The 26,307-nt window shown below is 38.6% G+C and overlaps 1 long non-coding RNA gene across 1 annotated transcript; it reads right to left on the bottom strand.

Annotated features, from left to right (window-relative positions):
* Nucleotides 23,101–26,008, bottom strand: LOC108636973. Its single transcript, XR_001918667.1, has 2 exons — nt 25,112–26,008; nt 23,101–24,624 (listed from the first exon to the last, which is right to left on the bottom strand). It is a non-coding gene; the product is annotated as an uncharacterized LOC108636973 (long non-coding RNA).

Raw genomic sequence — 26,307 nt, 5'->3', positions numbered from 1 at the left:
ATTTCTTGAGGTCAGATAACAAAACGCACATTTACCCAGGAAGAGAAATCATATGCTTTTCTTCCCAAAATTGTTAAGCCTAAAAGTAAAGGCAGCTGAATTCAGGAAGTTGATGAAGCAAAGCTCTGAGAGAGCAGTTAGCTGGATGGAGAATCCAATGCCAGCCAGCCAGGCTGCTTTCAGAGCACAGGGCCACTGATAATGGCTTCTTCATTGGGTGACTACAATAGGGTACCTAAGAGAAGCACCCAAGGATTGGCATTTCTACTTTCAATGAAGCCGGGAGAGAACACACGTGGTCACAATTTCCTACATCAGTAGTTCTCACACTTTAATGAATCAAAATCATCTGGAGGGCTTTTAATAACAGATTGTGGGGCCCCACTCCCAGAGTTTCTAATTCAGAAGCTCTAGGGGGTGGAGCTGACGCATTATTTGCATTTTTAACAAGTTCCCTTGGTGATGCTGCTTCTGGGGAATCACACTTTGAGAACCACTGTCCTAAATCAAGACAAAGATAGCCTAATACAGAAATGGACAAACAAGCCCCAGTATTTCCTATTGAATCATATTTGCATAGCAGATTCTACCGTACAATACTGATGAAGAACCACAAGTCCTATCAATAAAGCTCTTACTCAGAGAGTGTCTTGGATTGATGTTATGGGAAACTCTCACATCCCTGAGGAATTGCAGACCACAAAGGGGCCCTTTAAGGGCTTAGAGATTGATGGACCCAAAGCTAAGATGGTGATCTTCCGAGGAAACTGTTTCTGTATCTTCAAAGTTGCCTGGCTCACTCTAAGTATCACAAACTGAAGAGCCCTGGCTAAGGGTGGATCTGCCAACCCTCCCAGTCCATACAAATCTCTCTCACGTCAGATTTGAGCACAGAGCACCCAGTGAGTGATGTGCTCAAAGGCTGGTGATTGTGACTCTTAAACTGTGGCTAAAGGAAGGTCACAGAATGATCAGCAGATTTGTTCTGAAATGATCCATAGACCAAGAGCAAATATCTTAAAAAAATCCCCAAATAATCCAGTCCCTTTTAACCTATCCTGGTGGGCCTCCCTGGTGGCTCAGATGGTGAAGAATCTGCCTGCAATTCAGGAGACCCAGGTTTGATCCCTAGGTTGGGAAGATCCCCTGGAGAAGGGAATGGCTACCCATTCCAGTATTCTTGCCTGGAGAATGCCATGGATGGTGAAGCCTGGCAGGCTACAGTCCATGGGGTCGCAAAAAGTTGTACACGACTGAGTTACTAACACTTCCACTTTCAACACTTTCATTTTCATCCTATCCTGAAGAGCTTTAGCAGGCTTTCCCTGTGGGAAAGCCATAGAAGGGGGAAAAAATCCTTTGCACAGCATGTTACATAGTTTATAAAGCATTTTTCACATATATTGTCATTCAATTCTCATAATTTGGCAGTGTATTAGCATCATTCCCATTTTGCAGATGAGGAAACAGAAATCAATCAGGTTTGTCCAAGGACAAAGACTTGAGATTCAAATCTAGGAAACACAAGCTCAGTGCATGATGCCACACTGCCTCTCAGAGGCTGTGGATCAGATGTACCACAGAAGCCCTGGAAAGTGTTCTAAACAAAAGTTAGGACAACCAACAAAACCAATTAATATTCTTCATGCCAAGTAAAGTTACAAGTGAACAGGGCAAGGGGCAAGCTGTTTAGCTAGCAAATGATGAAGAAACCAACTAAAGCAAGATAAAATTGGATTTTTTTAAGATATTTACACAGTGAATTCACAATAAAAAATATGACTTATTTGTCTAAGAGCACACTTCAAGGTTCTTACAGAAACTGTCCTAAGGGATCCTTAAGCAAACACCTCACTCACCACTACTTCTATGGACATTTTAATACTAAAATTTGCACTAATTTTTACTTTATGATTTTCCAGGAAGAATCAGTACTACAGGAATTAAAAGTGCTTTGTTAGAGGTGGTCAATTTCCGAAGCCCGGTGGCGTTGAGAATGCTTGTTGAGACAGTTTTTAAATATGTATTCATGAAGATGCACTTCTCTCATAAGCTCATTCTCCTCCTCGCCTCTTATCTCTCTTATGTCCTGGGTCAGAGCCAGCCCTAGGCAAAACTGACAAATAGAAGTTTATTTTCAGCACTACCTCCTTATTCCTAATCTCCACTCTCCCCATCTTCCTTTAAAAACCCCAGGTACTTCTTCCTACCTCCCTCTGCCCAAGGATTCAGTTTTCTTTCCTTTCCAATCAAAATCCGCCCTCCAGAAAGGATATGATCAAATTTTTCACACTCTAGACCAGTGAGTCCCAACTTTGGCTGCACGTTAAAATCACCTTTCATTTTTTAAAATATATACTAACGCCAAGGCCCTACCCTTGACCAACTGAATCAGAATCTCCAACAATGAAGCTCTGACTTCAGTATTTTAAAAACAAAACAAAAATCCCTCCAAGTGATTCTAACATGTAGCCAGGGGTTGAGAATCACTGTAAAAGACATTAATGGGAAGGCTTGTTATCCTCTATGGAAATAGTAGTTGTATTTTATATCAAATAACAAAGCCTAAATGATGAGATTTGCAGGCAGACCACAAGATTGATGCAGAGTATAGGGAGAATCAGAAAGAGAAGATCTCTGTGTTGAGATTGCCCCCTAGTATCCTATGGTTCCCATCTCCACTAGTGAACCTCATGGAACTGGACATTGGAGGGTCCTTTAAACACGTGCATTTGGCCTAGGATTGTTCTGTCTCATGCTCGACTTCTTGAGACACTGCCCTTTGAGTGGTGTTCATGCCTGCACTGAGACCCTCCAGTTATCTTTATTTTGTCAGATATTTTCCTACTTAGGTCTAAGTCAAATACCTGCCCATGATTTCCAGCACTCAGCTAAGGGAGCAAGAAGCTCCAATTTATTTAACATGGTAAATCCTGTGCGCTCTGCACCAATTCTATCATTGTACCTGAGAGTGATCAGGCCTTCATGAGGTGGCTCATACACAAGGCGTGATACCAACATTTTCATTTTTATTGGGAACTTTGGTTGCCAAATGGACTATTCCTGTTGGCTGGCATACACCTTAACTTAGGAAGTTTAATTAAAGTCGAGAGCTTTCTCAGGGAGAATAAAGGTAGAGCAAAATACATAACAAAAAAGTGCCTCTACAAAATGCTTCCTGAGATCCCGAAATTCTAGAAAACTACAGATTCCTATGTTTTAGCCATACTCACTTCCTCTCCTCCTTGCCTTTGAAACAGAGACCTGCTTTCTGAGATTTAGGCTTTGGGAGTGGCAGAAGTATCAATCCATGAGAATATCTTATTTTAGAGATATTGTAAAGAGTCAGTTATCCAATATCCGATGTATTCTCCTCAACTAGACCAGTGGTTCCCAAGCTCTTCTGCATACTACGATTACCTGTTGGCTTTAAAAAATCCTGATACCTACATCAACCCCCAGACCAATTAGATCAGGGCCCCTACAGGGAGGGGGGATGTCCATGGCATCTGTATACTAGGAGTTCAGAAAACACCACAGAAATGTGTTGCCAGTGAACTCAGGTTATTTTTTGAAACTACCCCCAGGTGAATCCAAAGAAAAGTTAACTTTGTGAACCAATGAACTGTATCTGTTAATCCAATTAGCATACCCGCAGTCAGAGTCGCTTCTCCTCAGACAGGGCTGGAAATGAATCCTTACTCCCTTTTTATCTGCCATCCTGCTTAGGAGGGTTCAGGTTAAGGAAAGTTTATATTTTTATGACAAAGTCTTTATGTACTTTGTTCCATCATTTCTGGACATGGGTTTCACGTCTCAATCCATAGTGCTGAGCTTCCTGTAATCACATAAGTCAACCACAACTCTCCCTGGGTCTCTTTAAACAGAAACTCTGAGACTGGGTGCTAGGAAACTGAAGATTTTTAAAATTCCGCAAATGAATTGATTCAAAAGTAGGGTTGAGAATTGTTGAGCCATGGAGATCACCTGGAACTTGTGATATCTGTTGGCACTTTTCATAATGATATCCCTCTTTATGCAGAGCCAAATTATACAGTGGACCCAACCAGACCAACTGGTAGTACCAATATATTAGAAGTGCTAAAAATACCACAAAGTGTGTTGCAGTACATGCCTCCTAACATAAAGGGCAAAATGGAACATGGTCTCATTCTATTGAAGTACATACACTGTTGGAGAAAGAAATGGCAACCCATTCCAGTGTTCTTGCCTGGAGAATCCCAGGGACAGGAGAGCCTGGTGGGCTGCCATCTATGGGGTCACACAGAGTCGGACACGACTGAAGCGACTTAGCAGCAGCAGCAGCAGCAGCACATACACTTTTAGAAGGAATTGAAAGGGAGCAAAGAAAGCATTCTTGCCAGCATTGACCCCCTCCCACTAAACAAATGTTGAACAAGTATATTCGACATTCACGGTGTTCACACATATCAGTCTAGCCCTAATTTCAAGTCAGGCTTTCATTGATGCCATTTGTGTTGTTCGCTTCCAGATAGAACAGATGATTAAATAAAGCCAGGGGCACTGCCATTTCTTACACCTTGCTATATGACTGATGATGCTGTCTTACTTCAGCTTCTTACTTGCTTCTTACCGAAAGTCCTCACATATAGGGAGAGTACACGTTCACTTATTCGTTGATTCATTCAACAAGTATTGACTGCCTTCTGCAGGAAAAGGTACTGTGATATTTGTAAGTACATAGGCTTTGGAAAGAGACAGCATGAATTTGAGTCCCTTCCCTGTGAGCTATTTGTTGTATGCCTTTTGATAAGTGATTTATTCCTTCTAAGACTCAAGAGTTTCCTTCTGTGTGTGTGTGTGTTAGTCACTCAGTCGTGTCTGACTCTTTGCAACCCCATGGACTGTAGCCCACCAGACTCTCTGTCCATGGAATTCTCTAGACAAGAATACTGGAGTGGGTTGCCATTCCCTTCTCCAGGGGATCTTCCCAACTCAGGGATCGAGCCCAGGTCTCCAGTATTGCACGCAGATTCTTTACCATCTGTACCACCAGGGAAGCCCTTCAGTCTCTGTAGGATAGGGTTAATAATATTACCGTAAAAGAGTAATTCATTAAAGCACTGGACACAGTATCTAGTAACTATTCAGTAAGAGTCAAAGCATCAGAAACAATTATCACCATGATGCATGCTAACTAACTGTGCTGCTAGACTGGGTGCTAGACACCTTTATCGTAAGAGTAAATTCACTCATCTGTTTGTTTATTCATCTATTTAGTAAGTCAATCAGTCAACAAATCATTTTTTAATGCTGTGCTAGGCTGTGGATGCACACAAGTAAGGAGGAGACAGATAGTAAATAAATGGTGGAAACCAGAGTTGATGAGAGCCGCAGAGATGTGTGTGTGTGTGTGTGTGTGCATGTGTTTGTGTGTGTGTGTGTGTGTGCAAAGAACCCTGGCATTGTGGAAGGAGGCATCAGAAACATTGCCAGGGGCAGGAGGTAAAGGTTTCATGGCATGGGAGACAAACAAGCAGCATCTCCAAGGAAGAGTACAGCCGGTGACGTGAGGGTGTGAGGGAGGGAGGCGAAGAGCACGCCAGGGAGAGGGAAAACCATGTGACAGGCATAGGTTTCTGGGATGATGTCCATCGCTGACTGGAGAGGAAGGTCCTTGACTTTTCCCCGGATTTGGCATTCTGAGGACCTGGGATTTAATTTTTGAGCCTGTAGACTTAGGTCTACCTTCTCAGAAAATTCTCATAAAGATTTGATGAGTTAACCTATGTAATTCTTACGAATAAATTGAGCAAAGCTGTAGGCAAGTAGTGTTTTCATTTTTGCAATCACTCAATTACTTACTGGCAAGAAACTGAAGGTCCAAAGGCAAAAAGGAAATTTGGGTTTAATAACTGTTTGCAATGGATATTCTAATATGATTTTCATACTATTTTTCTATCACTTGGATTTATTAGCCTTTAAATATCAAACACATGATTCTGCTGCAAAAATGTACTTTTGAAATGTTAACAGAAAGTATTATCAACATTCACTTATTAGGTTAGAATATATTTTAAACACAAAGGTTCCTATCACTGGGTTTTCTATGGGAAGAAAGCTCTGCTACTGCAGTACAAAACACAGACCAAACCTATAGCACTTTGTGTCACTTACCCTGGCTCCTGGCTGCCCGGGACCCTTTCTGAACACTTCTGCACACTCCCAGCAGCCAGAATGTCTCCTGGGAGGTATATTTTAGCCCTTAAATCTGGATTAAAGCAAGATAAGGGGGAAAAAAAATGGGATTGAGCGTAATATTTATTTTCTGTTTATACTTTTCTGTATTTTCCAAATTTTTCTATAATGAATGTGTTTTACTTCTTACAAGTTTCCCCCAAATTATATAATTAAAAACATCATAATAATGGGAACACAGGTTAAACACTAAATCACTTGGGTTTCACATAATAGCTTTCTTTCCCTTCTCATAAGCCCATCTTGCTTTGTTTAATGCATTGTGACAGAGACATTAACGGTAGTGATTAAACCTCAATGAAAACCACATTTGTTGCTACTATTGTCAAATTCATCTGTTAAATTTCATGTCTGTGAATTTCCTTTTCTTAGCTATATCACGTTTTAGAATTTGTAACTTAATTCTATTTTAATACAGTGTTTTTAAATCAATTTACTGTCACAAATGATAAAACAATAGGAATACAATGGCTGAACATTGATCTTTTTCTTATAAAAACTTCCCTAGAAACCTTGTAATAGGAGCAGGAGAATTGGAGGTAATTCTCTAAATTTTTCCCAAGGACTTAATAACAAACCACACGAAGCCAGTGATGAAAACATTTTAATCATCTGGAAATACCAATGGCTAATATTATATTTTAAGAATCAAATCAGGATTATAATATAACCTTATAGACTGCTTCTTTTCTGAAGAAATTAAATCATAGGGAAAAAACGTCATCTCCTGGTCATAGTCTAACACAGCAAGACACATTTTAATTGTAAATGTGTCTTTTAGAGCCTTTAAATTTCAAAAAGATGATGAGGAGGACGGATCCTGTGTACTTACTAATCTGTAAATAGAGTACCAGGCCAGGAATCAATTCTGAAATGCGGCATCAATTGCACAGGCTTCCACTTAGTTTTAGTTGAATAAAAGCCCTACTAGATACGCAAATAACATCAAACTTGCCAGATTAAAGAGAGGCCCCTCATACTCTAAATCATGATTGTCAATCATCACCCAGGATTAAGGGATATATTTTAAAAACCTAAAAGCAAGCGCTTCCTTTTAACTTCTGCCTACTGCGCATTTTGGATTATCGCCCAGAAATAGTATTACTTGAAACAAGACTGCCTCCCTCCTACCATCTATGAGAAGTGCATTGTTACCATCTGCTGTTGTCTATTCGGAATAAAACTCAGCAAGGCATGCAGCTTAATGTTCAGAGCCCTTCAGCAGACTCTGCTTGTGTTTAGAACGCAGCTTCACATTTAAATGGAGCCGATTTTTGGTTTAGTCAGTGTTTTCTCAACATTGCTATCCTCCCCACCAGAAAGAAGCAAATTAGTCTAAGGACTAAGACGACCACAACACATTCATGTTGTAAAGTGGAAACTTCCTTTAAACCCTGCAGTGGCCAGTGAAGCCTTACTTGTAAACTCTCCAGGTTTTTTCAAGTGAATAATTTTTCCCATTTTGTGTTTTCTCATTAGCATTACCCTCTCCAGACATCCATATTACTTTCACTATTACAAAATATTTTCTTATAAAAGGCATGTGTTCTTAGTAAATAATACCCCAAAGATGTGATTATCAAAGGGCCTTTAATATAAATAGGGACCTTATAAAAAGAGTTATAATCAATCTAATAGAAAACAGATTTTGTGAATTTGTATGAAAGAGATGTGCAAATAATATCTCTAAAGTATACATAGGAAACTAATGACAGATTTCTTTAGTTAGAGGTGGAGGGATACAGAATCTAAAGTGGGAAAGATTTACTTGTCTATATTATGTTATGCTTTTTATTTTTAACATGTAAATATATTAAGTATTTCTATAAATAACCAATAATTTTAAATTGTGAAAAATAAACACATACTGATTCTTTAAATTTAAAACAAAATCATATTTTAGAAACTTATCAAGAAACCTTTTAATAAGGTTATTAAAACAAAGTGTTAATTTATGAAAAGTTCAGCATTCTATTAAATTGCTAACAAAACACTGAATTACAACCCAACAGGTTGCTTCATTGAATTCATTCATCCACTCCTGGCAAAGACATTCCGAATTTGAAGTTAATTAATATTCCTTCTTCTGGTTTCCATAGTTTCTTTTTAAACATGAGTACCAGTAGAAACTGGCAGTAACTTCACCCATATTCTCAATAATAACCCCCTCTGGCTGTCAATATGTATGAAAAGGACATTTTTTTCCATACTCAGAAGAGCTGGCATTTTCATGTCTATTGTTTAAAAATATGCTGGTAACATTTCTTTCTCCCTCTTTTTTCACTTTGTGTATGTAGTTTGACATACTTAACTCTTTCCCTGCCTGTGGTTCTCACAATGCTCAGTTGAAAAGGGAATGCTCCAGAGTAGTGTTGCCATTCTGGATCTAAATAATCAGTCTTCCAGTCTACTTTCCCAGAACCTCAAAACAGCAGTGGCTGAGGAACTGGGGCCTGACAAGTGTTCTGATAGAAACCAGTGTCATGGCTGAAAATTTACGTGGGTGCAAGATTCTTTTGTTTCTCTTCTAACACCTGAATGAAGATCTCTCTTGGTCACTGTAAATTAATGAGTTGGCTCCTTACCAATTCCCCCCTTTTTTTTTTTTGGCAGCAACTCAAAGCAGGTGGAACTTCGCCGACCTGGGATGGGACCTGCGCAACCACTGAACCACCAAGGAAGTCCCTGTCCCCGATTCCTTATTGTAAGAAAATACATCCATATGAGTAAATGACATGGGGGTCCACTGAAATGCTTCATTTGGGTACAACTAATTTGTTACATTCCACACATTTATCCTAAGGCTAGGCATTTTCCCGTGGCCCACAGTGGAGAGAAGCTGTCTCAGGCTGGTGGTGCCTCTTCTCTCTGCCTCATCTCCTCTTGGGTCCATGTTTGTCTTGTGGGGCTGATGCCCTCTGGGAGTCAGTGTCTCCAGCAGTATGCTCGTGTAGCTGCCACCTGTTTCTGCCATATCGCTGTTGCTACTTTTCAGATTTTGCTCTTCTTTTTCATCTGTTTTCATCTCTGTGCATTTGCACATCCAACACTGCTAGTGAAAATATTTCTGCTGACTACATATGTCCATTGGTGTTTACGATAACATTTACAGACTTCTGGATCTGGAATGAGCTTCATTTTCCTAGGTTTGCACAAATCAGGCCTGGGCCACACACCCCATCATCCCCTGTGGTCTCTGCTTGTGCTGCTCTTCTCATTCAGTCCTTAGTGGCCACTGGTGTCAAAGGTACATATGTGGACCCCACCCAAAGGCGTGCGGTCAGTCACCTCTCTGGCTACTTCCCTTTGGCCTTGCTGACAGCCACGGTTATCCCAACAAGTAACCACACAGAGCAGTCTGCTCTCACGGCTTTGTCTTATCCACGTCTCTGAGATTCATTGATCCCTGTGTGTTTTTCCCCTGAAAGGGATTATTTATCCAATTCCAATGGGTCTGAATGAGAAGAATAAACTTGTAAACAAAGGATGGCCAGAAATACAACATGCCAGGGAACAAAAGACTATTTTGTTCCTAGTTGTATGTTTTTCCAGAACTTTCTCCCTTCTCCTATGATTTTAAGTCAAAAGACAAAATGCTAATTTTTAATATGAAAAAGATGTCCCTTGCATTGAAACTGCTGTTTCCCCAGAAAAGTCCTAGGAATAAATTAAAATAGAATTTAAATTTAAATAAATTAGAAATGTGCTGACCCTATATAGAAAACATCTATATAATATTACCAGAGGACATTAAAACAGATAGAAAAGCACACCATTTTCTTCAGTTGGAAGAATTTAATAATCTAAAAATGCCAATTTCCCCCAAATTAATATACCAATGTAAGGCAGTCTCAGTTGGAATCTCAACAGACATGGCAGGCATGCACATTGTACATACAGTTTCTCCTCTGCTTATACACATATTCCATTGTCCCATCAAACCTCACTTAAAAAAAGTTAAGTGCAAAGATAAAATTATTAAGAATTTCAAGATGATGTGAACAGAACCTCAAACTTTCTGACCTGGGCCTTGTGTAACTAACTACACAGGTGGCACACATATAAACCTGACCCTGCCATATTTAAAAGAGAAACCCTTCCCTACCAACTCTTCTTTCTCTTTATGCTCTATTTTTTTCCCCAAAGCACTTATTACCTTCTAATGTACTGTAGAATTTACTTATTAATTGTATTGATTGGTTTCTGCTGCTAGAAGCTCAACAACATCTGGGACTTTATTCACTGATAAATCCCATGTACCTAGACCAATGCCTAGCACATAGCTGTTCAATAAATATTGAATTGAGTGAATGAAAAATAAACCATTGAGTGCAGATAGAGCCTTTATCCTAGGCTAGTAAGACTCTATGAAGTAGAGCTGTGTGGTGATTCATTACTGGAAATATGTCACGTTGACTTCTGAACATTGGGCACCCTTGCATGAAAACCAAAGGAGACACTGAGGCCTCTCCATTCACATCTCATATTGCTGCTCTTTTGCAGGTTTGCCAATTGGGTCAGAATCTTAAAATTAGTTCAAGTCATCTTTGTTGACCATCTTTAAACCTGGAGCAGGCTTTGGGTCTGGCCTAGCCAAACACTGGACATGAACTTGGGCAAACTCTGGGAGACAGGGAGGGATAGGGAGGCCTGGCATGATGCAGTCCATGGGATCGCAAAGAGTCAGACATGACTTAGTGACTGAACAACAATTACCAACTGGCCTATGAATTCTTACCCACTGGCTCTAAATAACAAAGGAAAGGCTCGCTCCTTAAACTCTTCAGGGTGGTTCAGGTATTTTCATCCTCTGCCCATGCTCTGTTCAGGGTCACATCAATGCTTAACTTGCATATTTAAGGTGAAAAGTATAGATTTCTTTAAGAGGAAGAACAAGTGTGAGAAGCTACCCCAGTCAAAATTCATGACATGACTACTAACAGAGTTGAGTGCTGAGCAGGATTCTTAGAATTTTTCACTTTTTCAATGTACTAGTTTTGTGACATGATATGGGCTTTGAGGGTTGCTGGATAGTTTGGGTTTCTGATAGTAGATAAATCCATTATATTCTGAGATGTACCCTTTATTGGGGAAAATTATCCAGGGTAGTCTCTTGTTACAAGAAAGTAATAGTTTTTCAGATGATCTTGGAGAAACATGTGAAGCCGTCAGAAGTCCAAACCCAGATGATATTATCTGAGCAGCTTATTTTCCAAGAAACGAAACAGTGGTTAGGAATACATGTACTAATGGCTGATTACCCATGTTCAATCCTGGTTACCTTCCCCTACCTGAGTGAACTTGCTTTGGGTTTCTCTGCATCTCTTTTATCCATAAGATAATAATGACAATATTAGTATCTACCTCATGGAGCTTTTATGTAGACTTAATTGAAACTCACTAAAACAACATCTGGCATAAAGTAAATGTTCCATGAGCATTAGCTATTATGAGGAGTTCTGTTTAGCAACCAGATACGGTGTTGCCAGTGCCGAGAACTTGAAACACTGGAGAGATGCTTTCCTATATGTATATTTAGATAAGACTCTCAGTGTTCCTCTGTGGTGTTATTAAAATGAACCTACTTGGGCTTTGAGAAATCCACTCTACTGTGACTGACCATCTAGTCCCTCTGTCAATCATTTTAAAGCAGAAAAATGAACGGGCCTTGGACCAGGAGTGTGGGGGTGGGGCAGAAAGAGATTCTTTGAATCTGGATTTGGAGCCTGAAAGCTCTTGGGGTTTTGTTGATGGGCGTTAAATTAGCCTCAACATCTGGGAGCCAGAGAGAAACTCCACAGGGTCCCTGATACTGAATTACGGGCACATGAACCTGAGAAAAATCACTGCCAATGGCAGAGTAAAATCACTTTTGGAGCTGTTCTTTGGTTACCCCCCAAGCATGCAGTGAAGCTTTATTAACCACTACAACCTTAGGTTTGAGGGAATTCAAGGTGTTGGATTTACATCTTCAAATTTTAGCATTTTTAAAAAATTGACCTTTTGTAATCCAAGTCAATAAAGCAAGGGTACATCGCCTATATATTTCTGGTTATATTACACTGTGTATTTCTGTAATGTCTCGGGTATTTGTAATGTGTATATATTACTTTATAAAAGAGGAAAGAGAAAAAATATTGTACATATATGCATGTGTTTTAATCCACCTACACAGGTGGATTAAATCCATCTACTAGTGGTAGTAGACTAATCTGCTACTAGGTGTAGCAGATTAACCCATCTATTACTCTAGTAAGTCTTATCCTCTGAGGTCATATAAATTATTCAACAAACAGCACAAGCAAGGAGCTGTATTATATACAGAAAGGTCTAGAAAATGTGCCTCTAGATTTTATATTATTTTTAATAGCACCGTTAATGGCTATTAATACAAAACCAGAGTAGTTCTGTTTCAATTATTTAAGTAACCTCTTAAATAGAATATATCTTAAATTCATAAAAGTGTACACTCTGTAAATGTACTTCTCTGTGAATTATTATAAAGTGAACACACTCATGTAACTGTGCCCTGGATCAAGAAATAAAACAACACTCTAGAACCTAAGCTCTTGAACTACCTCCTAAGATACTACCTATCCTTCCCCTCAAAGGAAGCAGTGGAGTTGCTGGGTATGTATATTCAGTTCAGTTCAGTTCAGTCGCTCAGTAGTGTCTGACTCTTTGTGACCCCATGAATCACAGCACGCCAGGCCTCCCTGTCCATCACCAACTCCTGGAGTTCACTCAAACTCACATACATCGAGTCGGTGATGCCATCCAGCCATCTCATCCTCTGTCGTCCCCTTCTCTTCCTTTCCCCAATCTCTCCCAGCATCAGAGTCTTTCCCAATGAGTCAACTTTTTGCATGAGGTGGCCAAATACTGGAGTTTCAGCTTTAGCATCATTCCTTCCAAAGAACACCCAGGGCTGATCTCCTTTAGAATGGACTGGTTGGATCTTGCAGTGCAAGGGACTCTCAAGAGTCTTCTCCAACACCACAGTTCAAATGCATCAGTTCTTCAGTGCTCAGCTTTCTTCACAGTCCAACTCTCACATTCATACATGACCACTGGAAAAACCATAGCCGGACTACATTCAGTAGAACATAGCAAAGTGAAAGTGAAATCGCTCAGTCATGTCCGACTCCTCACGACCCCATGGACTGTAGCCTACCATGGACTGTAGCCTACCAGACTCCTCCCTCCATGGGATTCTCCAGGCAAGAGTACTGGAGTGGGTTAGCCACCCAAATAGCAATACATCTGTTCCTACCAGAAACAAATACTAATCCCTCTTGTTTCACATTTGCCAATACTTGGAATTCTCAAGTCCTCTTAATTTGTACCATTCTGGGGAATGCATTAATAGTACTTCAATGTGGTTTTAATTTGCAACTTCCTGATAACCAATGAGGCTGAGTATCTTTTTATCTATCTGTTGGGCACTGAATATCCAACTTTGTAGACTGTGATTCAAAATCTTTTGCCAATTTTTCTACTGAAATATCCTTAATGATATATAGAAGTTTATTCATGATTTGAATACTAATCTTTTTTCAATTATGCATACTTCAAATATTTTCTTAGAGTTCCTAATTTAAATGTAACATAGAGGTAATTCTTTTTGTTACCTGCAGTGGAAACAGTGTCAGACTTTATTTTTTGGTGCTCCAAAATCACTGCAGATGGTGACTGTAGCCATGAAATTAAAAGACGCTTACTCCTTGGAAGAAAAGCTATGGTCAACGTAGACAGCATATTCAAAAGCAGAGACATTACTTTGTTGACTAAGGTCCGTCTAGTCAAGGCTATGGTTTTTCCAGTGGTCATGTATGGATGTGAGAGTTGGACTGTGAAGAAGGCTGAGCGCCAAAGAATTGATGCTTTTGAACTGTGGTGTTAGAGAAGACTTTTGAGAGTCCCTTGGACTGCAAGGAGATCCAACCAGTTCATTCTGAAGATCAGCCCTGGGAGTTCTTTGGAAGGAATGATGCTAAGGCTGAAACTCCAGTACTTTGGCCACCTCATGCGAAGAGTTGACTCATTGGAAAAGACTTTGATGCTGGGAGGGATTGGGATCAAGAGGAAAAGGGGATGACAGAGGATGAGATGGCTGGATGGCATCACTGACTCGATGGACTTGAATCTGAGTGAAATCCGGGAGATGGTGATGGACAGGGAGGCCTGGCATGCTGCGATTCATGGGGTCGCAAAGAGTCAGACACGACTGAGTGACTGAACTGAACTGAACTGAACATTTTTCTTTTCCTATACCACCACACAGATATTTGCCTGGTATCTTCTAGAAGATTTATTGTTTTATCTTTCACACTTGGGTGCATAAACCACCAAGAATTCCTTTTTGTGTATGGTATTAAGCAGGGAAGAGGGATCAAAATTCATAAATATACCACCCCTCAGCACCAACTTCATCATAAATGGAAGTATCTGTGTATCAGTCCAATCTATTCCTGTGTCCTTTATTTTGCTCTGCTGCTCTATTTTTTGTCGATATCACACTGTCTTAACTACTGTAACTTTTTAATGTGCTGAAAGTTCTCCAAGTTTTTCTTCTCTAAGAAATTTTGGCTATTGTTGGACCTTTGCACTTTCATATGAATTTTGTTGTTCAGTCACTAGGTTGTGTCCAGCTCTTTGTGAGTCCATGAACTGCAGCACACCAGGCTTCCTTGTCCTTCACTATCTCCCAGAATTTGCTCAAACCTATGTCAATTGAATGGGTGATGTCATCCAACCATCTTATCCTCTGTCACCCCCTTCTCCTCATGCCTTCAATCTTCCCCAGCATCAGGGTGTTTTCCAATGAGTTAGCTGTTTGCATCAGATGGCCAAAATATTGGAGCTTCAGCTTCAGTTCTTCCAATGAATGTTCAGGGTTGATTTCCTTTAGGATTGATTGATTTGATCTCCATGCTGTCCAAGGAACTCTCAAGAGTCTTTTCCAGCACCACAATTCGAAAGCATCAGTTCTTCAGTGCTCAGCCTTCTTTATGGTCTAACTCTTACATCCACACATGACTACTGGAAAAACCATAGTTTTGACTATATTGACTTTTAGCAGCAAAGTAAGGTCTCTGCTTTTCTTTAAGGTGGTCCCATCTCTTCAAGAATGTTCCACAGTTTGTTGTGATTAGAGTCAGTCAATTTTTACAACAAATGAGCTGAAACTTTGATTAGGATTAAATCTACAGATCACTTTGTGGAGGACTGATTTATAATGCTGAGTCTCCTGAGCTATAAATATGGCTTTTCAACCCCTTTAAATTCTATGTTTTATAATGTTATGCATAGAGGTCTTACATGTCTTTCACTAGTTTCATTCTTAGATATTTGATGTTTTTGTAATTTATTTAAAAATTTTTTTTTAAAAAATTGTTTATTGGTATGAAGAATAATTTCTAATCTGTAGCAGTTTGTAACCTTGCTAATTTCACTTATAACTTATTTGTAGACCTTCTATGTACATAATCACAATATCTGCAAATAATGAGTTTTCTTTCTTTCTGCTTTTTTTTTGCATTATTGTATTGGCTAGGATCTCCATTACGATATTAAACCTAAGTGGTGGTAGCAAGCATCTACTGATCTCAGGGAGATAGTTTCCATTCTTACTATTACTAACCAAGGAAGTCATCCGAGCCTAAGTTTCCTTCACAGCAAAGTGTTTAACAAAGTAACTATTTTTAATAGATACAGAATTGTTAATATTTTCTAATTTATATCAGCATAAAGTTTTAAAAAGTTTTTGAAGCAAAACCTTTATCTAATTTTTAAAGTTTATTGGCAAAGTTAATTAATCTTTTGTTTACTTTTTATTGTCTGCAGAATATGTACAGAACTTCATTCTTCTTTCCTCAGATAAATTTGTGCTTTTTCACTTGTTCAGTCTTGCAGAGGTTTATCAGTTTCATTAGTCTTTACAAAACACTTCAGATTTTTTTACTGATCCTCTCTTCTATGTGTTTTAATATTTTGTTATTTTCTTTCCTTCTTTCCTATGTGTTTAATCTTATGCTTTATTCTAACTTTTTGAAATAGATTTAAATGTTTTCTTCCTCTCTAAGATAGTTACATTAAAGGCTTCAAATGTTTCTCTATGCACTGCTTTAGCTGCATCCCACAAGTTTTGGTAAGTTCTATTTTTACCACTCAGTTCAAATAATTTTTAATTTCCAGTGTAGTTTTTCTGACTCCTGAGTATTCAGAAATTTTATTTTTTTCCAAATTGATTCATTTCTAACTTTATCCCACCATAGTCACAGAACATACTCTGAATGTCAAATTTTTGAAGTTGTTAGGACATTATAGCCCTAGCACAGTCAATTCTTTAAATTTCCATGTGCACTTAAAATGAACATGCATTCTGTAGTTATATGTGACTATCATTTACTTTATAATCAATCTCCTTTACAGAAAAATCAAAATATTAAAATCTACTTTAAAAACACATTTCTCTTTACTAATGAAAGTTAAATATGTATATTAAAATATTTACTAAATTACAAAATTTTAAAGTATATCCATAATTTTCTTAGGTAATAAAAATACTCAATATTCTGTATATCTTTTCTGATCAAAGCCATTAGTAATCACAATGAAAATAATTTTACTTCATTGTGTTAATAAAATTGCTAAAGCAGACATAAAGGCATCTGAAGGGACTTCCCAGGCAGTCCAGTGGTTAAGACTTCACCTTGCAATGCTGAGGGGTGCAGGTTTGGTCCCTGGACAGGGAGCTAAGATCTTACATGTCTCATGGCCAAAAAAACCAAAACATTAAACAGAAACAATATTGTAACAAATTCAGTCAAGACTTTAAAAATGATCGTCAAAAAAAAAACTTATAAAAAAGAAAGGCATCTGTAGTATAAGAATGACAATATGTGTGTGTGTTTTTTAATCAAATTCAGAAATAAATTACTTCTAGATTTTGCTAATCCTTTGGTTAACTAGTAGCCTGCTTCAGACAACTCAGTTATGTAAAACTTCCAAAAGATCCAAAAATATACCTTCAAAATGTGTCTGAAATCCATCAAATACAATTAAATTGTGATATATCCGTAATTTGTATTCATGCTTTGCACATACTATTTCTAAGAAGTATTGTTAACCTTATTGAGATAAACATACAGTCTTTGGGATTACAGTTAAATATGATGGCTGAGAACTGTTACAGATCTGCAGTGTCTTCCTAGAAGATACTTGATATCCCCCAGGTTAAAGATTAAAATTCTGGTTCAGAATAGGGAAGTCGGTCCTGAATACTCATTGGAAGGACTGATGCTAAAACTTAAACTCCAATACTTTGGCCACCTGATGTGAAGAACTGACTCATTGGAAAAGAGCCTGATGCTGGGAAAGATTGAAGGCAGGAGGAGAAGGGGATGACAGAGGATGAGATGGTTGGATGGCGTCACTGACTCAATGGACGTGAGTTTGAGTAGGCTCCGGGGGTTGGTGACGGACAGGGAAGCCTGGCATGCTCTAGTCCATGGGGTCACAAAGTCGGACACAACCGAGAGACTGAACTTACAGTCCAACTATAGGAAGTCATACTTCCCAACTTAAAATTTTCTAGGACTGGTGTCATTTGAGTCTACCAATTATATCCATATACTGAAATGCTATAAAGCTTTTTTTTTTAAAAAAACAAAAACAAAACAAAAATTCAACAACTATACATTTATCAAATAAAATATTATTCAAATTTCAAAATCATTCCTCTGTTTCAAGGCCTTAAAAAAATAGATGTTTTTCTTTTGCTACCATAATTTCTAGTATTTTTGAAAACATGATTTAAAAAGCATACTTTTGCTAATGTATATAATGTAAGTCAGTAATGTTAGTCTTCAACAAGTTATTTAAGAATCCTGGAATCATTTTGATTCCTTCTTCCTTGCCCTCCATATTCAATAATCAATAATATATGTCCCATTGGTTTAATCTTCCAAGTGTTTACTGAACCCACCACTTCCTCTGCATTCCTGTGCTACTCCCCTAGTTCAGGCCTTCACCATCCAGATTAATGCAGTAGCCTAGCTTCAGCTCTCTTTTGCTCCCTCAATCACATCACATATTCCTATCAGGCATCTTTTCAGAGTGTTCATGTTTTTCACCTACTTAATCATTAATGGTCGGTTCTTTATTATTTTTATGTAAAGCCTAAACAATTTGCATTGCACTTCAGATTCTTAAGAAACTAACCTTGATCCAAATATTCCAGCTTTACTTGCTTTTTTGATAGACCACATACCCTAAGATCTGCTCACAGTGAATATACCAGGGACTCATGCACCACACTTTTGCGAGTGTAAGTCACCTCTACATGGAACGCCCTCTGCTGCTGCTAAATCACTTCAGTCATGTCCGACTCTGTGCGACCCCATAGACGGCAACCCACCAGGCTCCCCGGTCCCTGGGATTCTCCAGGCAAGAACACTGGAGTGGGTTGCCATTTCCTTCCACCTGTTCCATTTTCTGAAATACTCTGTCTTTTAAAAGCCTAGCTGAAATCTAACCTTCTTTTGTGAAATCTTTTTGGAGGTAGAGGTAATAGAACAAAGTGGTTAAAGCACTGGCTCTGGCAACCCATGGTTATAGTTTGAATTCTGACTCTGTTACTTTTTAGAAATGTAACCTCAGTCAAGTTAGCTATCTTCACTGTGCCTCACTTACTTCATTTTTAAAATGCGGGTAACAACAGTACTGAGCCCCCATTGTATTAAGTGCAATAACAAATGTATTATTAGTAAGGTGTCTGACATATAATATCAAGTCACTGTCGTGTCTGACTCTTTGTGACCCCAGGGACTGTAGACCACCAGATCCTCTGTCCATGGAATTCTCCAGACCAGAATATTGGAATGGGTAGCCATTTCCTTCTGCAGGGGATCTTCCCAACCCAGGGATCGAACCCAGGTCTCCTGGATTACAAGCAGATTCTTTATCATCTGAGCCACCAGGGGAGTCTGCCTGACACATAATAGGTATTTAATAAAAGGCATTCTGTTAAGAGCCTATAGTGATGTCAGAAATAAGTTAACTTAAGACATCATGTCTTAACCCAAAATAAGGATATCTGAGAGCTAGATCCTCTTACAATACTACTAGCTTGCACTGATCATATACCACTTTAATTAAGAGCTAAGGCTTTTAAATCAGCCCAACAAGATGTGCATTGTGACTTTGTCACTAAATATGTGACCTTGTGCAAATGTTACAAAGTGCAGAGAAAAGACACTTGTGATTGTTTTTCATCATCTCTTCTGTCAGCTTTTTAAAGGTATTTCTAGTCCTATGTGGGATCATCTCATTATTTTTCATCTAACAAATATTTATTGAAATGCTGTCCTTTGTTCAGTACAGTATTAGAAGTTAGGGATATTAAGTAAAAAGATCCTGCCCTCAAAAGTCTAGCCTATTGAGAAAAAGTATGCAGCTAATAATAAGCCAGTAATGTGTTAATAAACCAGTAACGCTGAAGAAACTGAAGTTGAACGGTTTTATGAAGACCTACAAGAACTTTTAGAACTAACACCCAAAAAAGATGTCCTTTTCATTATACAGGACTGGAATGCAAAAGTAGGAAGTCAAGAAACACCTGGAGTAACAGGCAAATTTGGCCTTGGAATGTGGAATGAAGCAGGGCAAAGACTAATAGAGTTTTGCCAAGAAAATGCACTCGTCATAGCAAACACCCTCTTCCAACAACACAAGAGAAGACTCTACACATAGACATCACCAGATGGTCAACACCAAAATCAGATTGATTATATTCTTTGTAGCCAAAGATGGAGACGCACTATACAGGCAACAAAAACAAGACCAGGAGCTGACTGTGGCTCAGATCATGAACTCCTTATTGCCAAATTCAGACTCAAATTGAAGAAAGTAGGGAAAACCGCTAGACCATTCAGGTATGACCTAAATCAAATCCCTTATGATTATTTACAGTGGAAGTGAGAAATAGATTTAAGGGTCTAGATCTGATAGAGTGCCTGATGAACTATGGAATGAGGTTCGTGACATTGTACAGGAGACAGGGATCAAGACCATCCCCATGGAAAAGAAATGCAAAAAAGCAAAATGGCTGTCTGGGGAGGCCTTACAAATAGCTGTGAAAAGAAGAGAGGCAAAAAGCAAAGGAGAAAAGGAAAGATATAAGCATCTGAATGCAGAGTTCCAGAGAATAGCAAGAAGAGATAAGAAAGCCTTCTTCAGCGATCAATGCAAAGAAATAGAGGAAAATAACAGAATGGGAAAGACCAGAGATCTCTTCAAGAAAATTAGATACCAAGGGAACATTTCATGCAAAGATGGGCTCGATAAAGGACAGAAATGGTATGGACCTAACAGAAGCAGAGATATTAAGAAGAGGTGGCAAGAATACACAGAACTGTACCAAATAGATCTTCACAACCCAGATAATCATGATGATGTGATCACTAATCTAGAGCCAGGCATCTTGGAATGTGAAGTCAAGTGGGCCTTGGAAAGCATCACTACGAACAAAGCTGGTGGAGGTGATGGAATTCCAGGTGAGCTGTTTCAAATCCTGAAAGATGATGCTGTGAAAGTGCTGTACTCAATATGCCAGCAAATTTGGAAAACTCAGCAGTGGCCACAGGACTGGAAAAGGTCAGTTTTCATTCCAATTCCAAAGCAAGGCAATGCAAAAGAATGCTCAAACTACTGCACAATTGCACTCATCTCACATGCTAGTAAAGTAATGCTCAAAATTCTCCAAGCCAGGCTTCAGCAATACGTGAACCGTGAACTCCCTGATGTTCAAGCTGGTTTTAGAAAAGGCAGAGGAACCAGAGATCAAATTGCCAACATCCGCTGGATCATGGGAAAACCAAGAGAGTTCCAGAAAAACATCTATTTCTGCTTTATTGACTATGCCAAAGCCTTTGGTTGTGTGGATCACAATAAACTGTGGAAAATCCTGAAAGAGATGGGAATACCAGGCCACCTAACCTGCCTCTTGAGAAATCTGTATGCAGGTCAGGAAGCAACAGTTAGAACTGGACATGGAACAACAGACTGGTTCCAAATAGGAAAAGGAGTACATCAAGGCTGTATATTGTCACTCTGCTTATTTAACTTACATGCAGAGTACATCATGAGAAACGCTGGACTGGAAGAAACACAAGCTGGAACCAAGACTGCCAGGAGAAATATCAATAACCTCAGATATGCAGATGACACCACCCTTATGGCAGAAAGTGAAGACGAGCTAAAGAGCCTCTTGATGAAAGTGAAAGACGAGAGTGAAAAAGTTGGCTTAAAGCTCAACATTCAGAAAACGAAGATCATGGCATCTGGTCCCATCACTTCATGGCAAATAGATGGGGAAACAATGCAAAGTGTCACACTTTATTTTTGGGGGCTCCAAAATCACTGCAGATGGTGACTGCAGCCATGAAATTAAAAGATGCTTACTCCTTGGAAGAAAAGTTATGACCAACCTAGATAGTATATTCAAAAGCAGAGACATTACTTTGCTGACTAAGGTCTGTCTAATCAAGGCTATGGTTTTTCCTGTGGTCATGTATTGATGTCAGAGTTGGACTGTGAAGGCGGCTGAGCGGCGAAGAATTGATGCTTTTGAACTGTGGTGTTGGAGAAGACTCTTGAGAGTCCCTTGGATTGCAAGGAGATCCAACCAGTCCATTCTGAAGATCAGCCCTGGGATTTCTTTGGAAGGAATGATGCTAAAGCTGAAACTCCAGTACTTTGGCCACCTCATGCGAAGAGTTGACTCATTGGGAAAGACTCTGATGCTGGGAGGGACTGGGGAAAGGAGGAGAAGGGGATGACCGAGGATGAGATGGCTGGATGGCATCACGGACTCGATGGACGTGAGTCTGAGTGAAATCCGGGAGATGGTGATGGACAGGGAGGCCTGGTGTGCTGCGATTCATGGGGTCACAAAGAGTCGGACACGACTGAGCGACTGAACTGAACTGAATGTGTTATAATGGTAGCATGAAACTAGGTGCTGTAGAAGCCCACAGCAAGCCGTTATTACATTTGTTAGCTGGTGGGGATGGTACATAATTAAAACTATTAAAGTTATCTTTTATTAAACACGTCAGAAGTGTCTTTTCTCCACACTTTATAACACTTGCACAAGGTCACATAATTAGTAAGTGACAAGGTGATGCATGATGCACATCTGTCATTGAGCTGATTTAAAAGCTTTAGCTCTTATCAAAGTGGTACATGGTCACTGCAAGTGGTAGTATTGTAGGAGAATCTAGTTCTGATATCCTCATTTGGGTTCAGACATGACTTCTTAAGCTAATCTATTTCTGATATCACTATAGGCTTTTAACAGTATGCCTACATTTGGAATTACGGAATTTAAGCTTGCTATAGTAGTGATCACAGAGCACTAAGAAGGAAACTGAGGGCTGAACAATTTGCCCAGATACAGACTCCTATTTCAAATGAAATTTAACATGTATTAAATCTAATCTAGATAGACTTTCTCATATAAAATTGATCTTACTTAAATGTATTTTTATTTATCAGCCTACACAATAATTTCATAATTATTTTCTTTTGAATTTTATTAGTAAAAATATCCTATTGGTATTTAGTCCTTAATGGTCAGATTTCCATTCTCAGAATTGGTTTCACTGATGTACTTTATCATTAATTAACAACTGCTCACAATAGCAAGGACATGTATTATAGAAAAACATATGACATGATTTCAGTTCAATTCCTTCGAAATAAATACAAGTCTCATATTTTTGGCATAAACACTTTACCCTTCTCAATTCAGTGTTACTAATTTGATCACTACAATAAAAGAAAATACACCAAAAATTTGTTGTTTCTGAATAAAGCGATTATGAACAATTTTTATTTACAATTTTTAAATCTTTACATGTTTTCTGTAATGACTGTTTTCATTCCCCCTACCTTGTTCTATGGCCAAAGCCTCAGAGGCTGAGTGAAGTGAGGAAGCCCCCCTCTTGCATGGGGGAGGAAACACAACAGGAGTACTAGAGCTCAAATGAGGTAAAAAGGGTATCACATAGGAGTGTATGTGCATGTAAATTTAAAACATACCTGTATATACACACACAAAGCCCCATAGCACCATCCACTGAGGAGTGGTGGCACAGACATCTCAATTATAAGCATATCTCATATACAAATTGTAGTTTCTAAATACCAATTTCCACTAAAAAGATGAAGAAACAGCTGATTCAAACTATGGGGCAGGCAAATACAGGATGAGTTTGGAGAAAGCTGTGTGCCCAATGTAAGAAAGCACTTAAAAAATGATGACATGTCTAAAGGAGATAGGAGCCAACTTGAAGGGGATCCCATTAACCAAATGTGAGACAATTTGAGATTCAAAATAAGCAACAGGTTATAATCTTTTAACCAGAAAACCATTCACACTGAAATTTTGATTAGGAGCAGGATATATACATAGTTTCAAACTACCTTCTCACGAAATTATTACAAAGGGAAAAAGTAACTTTATAGTAGAGAATCCTGATAGGTAGCAACATAAGCAAGTGATTAAAATGAGTATTATCAGAAATGGTGCACTGAGATTGTGCACTACCTCATAGGCTGCAATTACAACACAGACTTGCTTTTGTAATATCCCTGCCAAAAAAGCACAACTGGAATCTATTCACGAGGAAATAAATTCAAATTTAGGAACATTTTACATAACTGGCTTATAATCTACAGAAGTGTCAAGGGTAGCAAAAATCAAGGAAAGACTAAGTAAGAAACCATTCCAGAGTGGAAGAAAGTAGAGATATTACAACCTAAAACACCACATGATTTTAAAGTGGATCCTTATAAATCATTATTGGGACAATCAGTGAAACTTGAAAGGGGTCTTAGGGTTAGATGGGAGTAACATATCAATGTTAATTTCCTGATTTTGATAACTGTATTATGACTATATAGGAGAATTTCTTCTTGTTGGAAATAAAAAAGTATTACAGGGTAATGGGGCATCATGACAGCAACTTACTCTCAAAGTGGAAAAATTTTATTTGTACAATATTTAAAACCTTTCTGTAAGTCAGAGATTGTTTCAAAATTTTTTCCTTAAAAACCAAAAAACTAATCAATAGATTCCTATTAAAGAGTTGATAAAGGAATTCTAGGAGATATATAACCCTAAAAAACAATTTTAATTATGATGAACTCTTCTGTCCAGCTCCTTCCTGGGTCCACTGTGAACATACATGTTCTTCAAAACTGTTTGTTTTATGTCATTAATTCACTCAGATAATTCTTTTCACATAGGATTTTCAGAATCTTGAAGACACATACTCACACCCTCTTCCTGTTAGGATAGTGACATGTTCATAGGTGCTGTGAGAGAGAGAAGCTATGTGAATTCTATTTTTTAATGGAACAAAATGTTTGTAAGTATTACTATAAAAATAACTCCTCCCCCTTGTGGCAAAAAACTGAAAATACATTCTACTGAAGAATGCTAATATAGAGGCACTTAGTATTATTCCTTATAAAGTATTTTCACATATTTTTATGTGAATCCTCTAAATAGCACACAGCACTTGCAAACAATACGCTTAAGAGGTAGTGTCACAGTTTTCTTTAGTTCAGCACTGCCCAGATTCTATTTGGCTAATTACTCTATAGCAAAAAGCTGAAGGTTTGATAGATTGCCACACAAAATGCCAGAGTTCAAACAAACCAAATTTTTATCCACAGTATAAAGATTAAAATGACACATAGGTAAAAAGGAGTGGCCCCATTCCAAGGCACCTAAGATTACAGGGGAGTCAAGAAGGCTTCCTACCTCTCAAAATTTAATCTAAAAAATCTGAAAGCCTACCGCTGAAGATTCCTCGGAGTTGGTTCCATCCAATCTTCAGACTTAGTTTATTAATGTGAAGATGCTCTGGGAAAAAGACATTTTCCTTCATTTAAGATTACCAATGGTGAAAACAAAAGGAGATAACTCATCTGAGCTATAAATGAAATTTAACTTATTCCAGATTCTTATCCATATTCTTAACTTTCTATACTTCTTCCTATTAAGTGACCAGTCATTGATAATTCTGTTTTATTGACCTTCCAGTGATTATAAAGTAATTTAAGTGGTTTTTGAAAGTAAACTTAATTCCAGTTTCAGACTTTTAAATTAAAAGTGGCTCAGTTGGATACTGTCTCTTCAACACTGTAATATAAATATTAGTATCTCGGCTAAAATGAATTATTGACAATTTTAATACATGTTGCACAGTACATATTAATATAGAAAAATACATGTTATCAGCAGCATAATGTTGACCATGTTCTAATCCATTCCACCTGCTCAAATATTAGTGAAAATAATTATATATTTGTAATGCATCACTGCTGTCTAGCACAAATCTATGCCTTCTGAATAAATGACTTTCCTCTGAGCTTGTTTGCTGTTTGGAGTATGACTGTGATATATTCATATTTCAATTGGCTTCGTATGTACGGTGAAGCAGATAGCAACCTTCTAAACCACTTAGGAAATGAGCAAGTATGGTTAATTACTTGTCTCTCCCCCACAAAAGTGTTATTAATCCTAAGAACTAAAGTTTAGCGTTACCTCCCAGATAACAATGTTCAAGTATACAGAGAAAAAAGCGTTTGTCGCTTTGTCATGTCCAACTCTTTGAGACCCCATCGACTGCAACCTGTCAGGGCCCTCTGTCCATGGGATTCTCTAGGCAAGAATATTGGAGTGGGTTGCCATTTCCTTCTCCAGGGGATCTTCCTGAACCAAGGATCAAACCCAGGTCTTCTACATTACAGGCAGTTTCTTCACTGTCTGAGCCACCAGGGTAAGCCCAAAAGTATAAAGTGAAAGTGAAAGTCACTCAGTCAAGTCCAACTCTTTGCAATCCCATGGACTACAGTCCATGGAATTCTCCAGGCCAGGATACTGGAGAATATCCCTTCTCCAGGGGATATTCCCTCCCAGGGATAGAACCCAGGTATCCCGCACTGCAGGCAGATTCTTTACCAGATGAGCCACAACGGAAGCCCCGAAAG

Source organism: Capra hircus, chromosome 10 (genome assembly GCF_001704415.2).
Source record: "Capra hircus breed San Clemente chromosome 10, ASM170441v1, whole genome shotgun sequence".
NCBI lineage: Eukaryota > Metazoa > Chordata > Mammalia > Artiodactyla > Bovidae > Capra > Capra hircus.
Note: the sequence above shows the minus strand (reverse complement) of the source record. Positions and strands in the feature narration are given on the sequence as shown.